Genomic DNA, 6213 nt, shown 5'->3' on the forward strand with positions numbered 1-6213 from the left:
CCCCCAATAAAATGATTTAATAAAAAAAGATTTTTAAAAAAATCATTCATTGACACATATGTGAACTCCATTGGTCTTATCACACATAGTATTGCCCAAAGCTTTCAGCCTTACACTGATGGGATAAAACTTGAACTGAGCAATTCTAAAAAGCAGCTTGGAGCTAAGACTCTATTACTTTTAAATGAACCTGAACATAAGAGGCAAGGCTGTTCCTACACAATGGAAACCAGGAAAAATACACTGGATACAACTGGACACAAGAGAGCATCTCCTGGTATGTTCTGTGTCGTCTCGAGGAAAATGAGCACATGTACGGGTCATAGTCGAAAGGGCACAGCAATGACAGATTAAGCCTGTGTCGGTAAGTGCCCTAGCCTAGCAAAGGTACTAATGAAGGTTCAGGAAAAGCTGAAATAAGTTATAGAAAAGAAAGAATATGTATCGACGGGGCTGTTCCAACAGGATAGAGCAGGAGTAGCTGTGATTCTTATCTTTTCTTTGATAAACTCTCCCCAGTAAAGACAGCAAATAGAACTTTGTGAGTGCAGTTCTTAAAATACACACATATGAAGGAACGTGATCTGCATGGCACAAGGGGCAGGCTATAGTGGAAATTATGATTTGCTAACACAAATCTTCCCTTCAGAATCAATCAATTCTTGGCATGTGACTGCTATCATCTAAGTTACTCTTCAGCTATTGCTCTCATTCCAAGGTCATCACATTACTCAAGGTCATGACCACTCGGTGACCCATTTTGGTTTGATTAAGGGATATGAAGAACTGACCTCTCTACTTCACAGTGGAAAAAAATCTGAAGTAGCATCGCAACTATAGAATTCATTCCATGTTAGTGACATCACTCAAGGTCATATCTGCTTATGGCTCACTTTTGGCTTGATAAAGATCTAGTTTCTTTGCTTCAAGGTGGTGTCATTTTGAAGCTCCTTGTCACCGCTAGGCTCTTATGGGGCCATGAAATGTCTGATGTGACTACATCACCATATAGGTCCTCTCTCTGATCAGTTCTAGTTCTTTACACACCCATTGATGATGATCCTGTTGATACATTTTAGTAAGTTTCTGCATGCAAATAAGTATCCTTTGAGAATCAAATTTTACTCCATAAATGCTTATTTTCATTTTGAATGATTTCCAAGTGCCCAGATCTTTTTTGGCATACCCCGTGAGCAAGTGAAATCTCAAGTCACCGGTGAGTACAAGTCTAGCTAAGACAACATTTGTCCTATAAGCTGCTCATATTAGTATAGAGTGAGATCTTTAATTTGACAGACTATATAACATCGTACCAAGAAAAACATCATTTCAAATTAAATATCTTGATGAAGTATGCATAGGCTAAAAATTTCAGACATTCACTGTCCCATTTTTCTTCCAGTCTCTGTAATTTTCACCTTGGTAAGTAACTTACGTATTTTTGATATAAGGTAATATATGTTCAAAAAGTTGGCTTTTTGGTAAATAAGATGACAAACTATTAATATTATAATTTTAATTCTTGAGAAAGTTGCATGTATTTTTCACATGATAAAGGAAAAATAAAATTCAGTGACACGTTTGAGTAAGCAGTAATATTCTCAATCAAGAAGTGTAAACTAAGGAAGTCCAGTGATATGTTCTGAAAATTTACCACACACACAAGAATTCATATACCTCTCTAGCCAGGTCTAGCTTAGCATTGAAAGACACAGTTCCATTAAGATGAGAGTTAAAATAGACATATACAGGTGTATGTATTGAGAGAGTATGAGAGACCACCGCAGAAACATGGAATTCTTCTCTATGGCCTGAACAAGGGGTGTCATCGTTTTCCCCTGCCAATGATTTAAATAACTGTAAACTCTTCACTCTGTGCTGAACAGACTCCGTTTAAATATGTGGTTGCTAGAATTGCCTCAAATTCTCTTCCTACTGTGCCTTTATAGAACAGCTTGACAACCTCCACATCTGGTGGACATGAACTCCACAGTCATGGGTGCATTTCTATTTTCTTTCCAGCTGTGTGCCCTCTCAATCTGGGCTGAGCCAGAGAAACAAATAACAGAGACCAAGATACAATGATATCCAAATAACCAGATATCTACCTTCTTAGCACTTTGGAATTCTGCTCTGCCACGAAGCTGTATTTTGCCTTTATGAAATGTTTATTTTCCTTCTTCTAATAAAAATGTCTGTGTTCAGCATTGCGGTGCCTTTCTCTCTATTGTTTTCTCCTCTGTTGCTTCTCTGGATAGAGCGATGTTTTCTGCTGTCACACCAGAGGAAAGATTACCCATCTGTTTAAATTGGAGTACTTCCCCAAAGGGGGAAATATTTATCTTATAGCAATATAGCAATACAAGAGCTGCAGAAAAATATAGATCATTCTAGAGAAAAATTTTCAAAAGTAGAGAATTCGGCATCTTTGTTACTTGTTTCAAAATAATTAAAAGATTTTAAAAGTTCCATCCCTGTTAAAGACTGTGCTTTCATAGATATTTGAGAAAAAAAAATTAAAAGCATAACATAATTTTCACAGGATTTCAAATAATATCAAATGATCAGTCTTTTGTCTTCTCCATTTACTGTGCTGTTGATATTTGTCTTTTCTTATGAAAAACACCTGAGGTACTTAGCGGTGCAGAAAGTCATAGCAAATCAGATCGAGTTGAAGTATTTAAATATTAAGAAATGCATGTAATTTAAGGACATGCAAGCATAGAAAGTTTTCAAACATGCTTTAATTTCTTGTGTAGTTTTTAATCTTATTATATACATTCTAATGTTTAACATTTTATCACCTATCATGGAATACTGTAGCATTTAAATTATAGACTGTTAATAGGAAAGGAAAATAAGATGTTGATGCTACATCACTCCAGTCAATTTTGTGAATTTCTGCTGCTGTGTTGCCTCTATTGTTTCAAACTCTCTTAGGCTGGGTTGTCTAGAGAAATCAAACCAGTGACATCCATATGTGTCTAAGAAAGATCTTTTTATTAAAAAGGGGTTTCCCAGCCTTGTCCACCTCAAATCCACAAATTCAAAGCTAGCTGGCTCCCCTCCACACGTCGCTGCAGACTGAGGGCACAGAAAGGTGAAGCAGGATGTAAGGAGAACACCCGCAGGTGGGTGCCGTTGGATCCCAGATCTGTGTCCCTGGAGGCAAGCACAGAATCCAAGCAAGCAGGCATTGCTTCTCGGCCTTTTGGTTAAGATCAAGTGTAGTATCTGTTCTTATCAGTTTAATATCAGCTACGTCTATCCGAGGACAATATATTAAATGGATTTTTGGAGCAGGGAGATGGAATAGGCACTTGCTCCATCTGCTCCACGCATCAACCTGGTATTGCAGTACTGTGCTTCCAGGAGCAGTGCACCCCCTTTTGGCGGAAACATTTTTCTAAAAAACAATCCAAGCAAGCAGGAAGGTGAAAGGCAAGAGAGAGAATGTCTCTTTTATAAAAAGTCCACCCCCCCAAGTAGGGATCGTCAGTCTGTAATCTGACTGATAGGTTGGACTTTATTCGTACACTTGTATCCAAGTATAAGTTGACATCGAAGATAACCAACACAAAACTATAACTTCAACGTATCCTTTACAAAAGGTGACTTTCACATATTTTTTTCAGAATTGAAACTCTAAATTCTTATCTTTACACCTCTCTTTGCATCTCTCAAATTACTGTCAAATTGGCACTTCCCCTTCAGCAAACAGAATTAATTATATGTAATAATTATATATCATATATATATATATATATATTAGCAAAGACCGTTTAGGAGGCCTGCTGACCAGAAGAATATACTTGGAAATCTTTTCTCCATTTACCATGATGTTACTTATTAGTCCAATTGTAAGGATTTTGGTCTCCTTTACATTAATTTATAATTTATACTAAAAGTTGCAATCCCTGACCTTCATCAGCAAGTGCTTAGAGGCCCCCTGACTTTCAGTTAACAAGGTGTGTCATCTGCATATTGCAGGTGTTAGTAAGCCTTCCTCCAAGCCTGACGTCACATTCTTTGTCACATAAGCCAACTGCTTTATTTGCTTTGTGTGCAGACTGAATATATTTGCTAAGAGGATACAACGCAGACATCCACCTTCCCTGATTTTAAATCAGGCAATATTCCCCTGCTCTACTCTTACAACTGTCTTTTGATCTGTGTGCAAATTCCTTAGGAACATAAGGAAGTGTAGTGGAAAACTGTCCATAGTCTGTTATGATCCACACAATCAAATAGCTTCGCCTAGTCAATGACACACACATAAACATCTTGCTGATATACTCTGTTTTCAGCCAGCGTCTTGCTGATATCAGCATTGGCCCCTGTCCTCTTCTGAAAATGGCCTGATCTGCTGGCTGCTCCCTGTCAATATCCTACTGCAACTGTTGTTGGACCATCTACAACAAAATTTTACTTTCATTATTAATGATAATTGTTCTATAATTTGAGCATTCTGTTGGGTCACTTTTCTTTGGAATGGGTCCACTATGAATCTCTTCCAATCAGTTGGCCATGTAGGTGCCTTCCAAATTTCTCAGCATAGAGGGGTGATTGCTCCCAGGACTTCATCAGCCTGTTGAAACATCTTAATTGGTATTCCCTCAGTTCCTGGTGCCTTCTTCTTACCAATGCTCTCAGGGCAGCTTGAACTTCTTCCTTCAGTACCTCGGTTCTTGTTCATATGCTACCTTCTGAAAGGGTGGAAGCTCAACGAGTTCTTTTTGGTTCAGTGATTCTGTGCATTCTTTCCATCTTCTTTTGGTGATTCCTACATCATTTAATGTTTTGCCTGTAGACTCTCAAGAATGTGACTTGAGGCTTGAATTTTTTCTTGTGTTTGAGTTTCAGATATGCTGAATGTGTTCTTTTATGGCTTTCTATTCTAGTTTCGCACATTCCATTATAAAATTTAATTTTGTTTTCTCCAACTGCTTTTGAATATTTCTGTTCAGCTCTTATTCTTCAAAATTTCCATTTGTCTTAACCATTTTATGATTAGAAGCAAATTTCAGAGGCTCTTCTAACATGCTCTTTGATTTTTCTCTTTTTCCCTTTATTTTTACTGACCTTTTTCTTCCTTGATAAATGACATTCGTAATGCCCTCTCACAGATTATTAGGTCTTCAATCATTAATGCTCAATATAATAAATAGGTCTTGATTTTACATTGATGAAACACACTATGTTCCTCCGGTTCCTTGAGGCTTCCTCACCCCCCACAACCATGACCCCAGTGCTGCTTCTCAATTCAGACTAGACCGGAACATGGACACAGGTACGGATAAGAGATGGGAGCTCACGACACACAGAATCCAGGAACAGGAGTGGGAATAGTGACACCAGAAGGGTAGGAGGAAGCAGGAGAGAGGAAGGGAGAAAGGGGGAATCAATGGCAATGATGGACACATAACCATTGACCCCTCTCCAGGGGGGAAGAACGAACGGAAACATGGGTGAAGGGAGACAGCAGTCAGGATGAGATATGAAAATAATAACAATCAAGGGGTTATGGGGGCAGGGCAGGGAGTGGGGAAAAAAGCGGAGCTGATACCAGGAGCTCAAAAGAAAGTAAATGTTTAGAAAAGAATGAAGGTACCATATGTACAAATTCGCCTGATGCAAGCAATGTATGGATTGTGATAAGAGTTGTAAGAGTCCCCAATAGGATGATCTTTTAATAAAGTAATAATAAGAATAAATCTGTCTTAAGATGGTCTCAAAATTTGGTGGGATAAACTTTCGATATTATCTGCTCTCATGGAGTTATTTTAATATTTTCAGCTTCAATTTGAACTTACCTATAAGCAATTGATAGTCTGTTTCATAGTCAGCCAGCGCCTGATATTGAACTTCTGTATCATCTCTTCCCATGGAGTAAACACATCTGTGTATTCCTTCTGGAGAAGTCCATGTGCATAGGAGCTGTGGGGTTCTTTCAAATAGGTGTTCGCTCTGAAAAAGTTGTTGGTCTTTGAGATTTCTGTCGTGCAACCTCCAGCTGTGTTTCTCTCACCAAGACCCCGTTTTCTCATCACTGGGCCCTCCTCTTGGTTTCCGTTTTTTTCGCCAGTAGCTTACGATTATCAATGCATCTTGATTGCATGTTTGGTCAAGTTCAAACTGAAGACATTGGTAGAATTCTTTAGTTTTCCCCCACTAGTTTCTTTATTGGTTCATAAATTTTAATAACAGTTGTAC

At 38.3% G+C, this 6213-nt stretch overlaps 1 non-coding gene across 1 annotated transcript; it reads left to right on the forward strand.

The window, feature by feature from the left end:
• Nucleotides 1-3195: 3195 nt before the first annotated feature.
• On the forward strand, nucleotides 3196-3388 carry LOC115868061. The gene has a single exon (XR_004045392.1). It is a non-coding gene; the product is annotated as a U2 spliceosomal RNA (small nuclear RNA).
• Nucleotides 3389-6213: the final 2825 nt, after the last annotated feature.

This window comes from Echinops telfairi, unplaced genomic scaffold (assembly GCF_000313985.2).
Source record: "Echinops telfairi isolate 266 unplaced genomic scaffold, ASM31398v2 ScPeMD7_6;HRSCAF=24_0, whole genome shotgun sequence".
Lineage (NCBI taxonomy): Eukaryota > Metazoa > Chordata > Mammalia > Afrosoricida > Tenrecidae > Echinops > Echinops telfairi.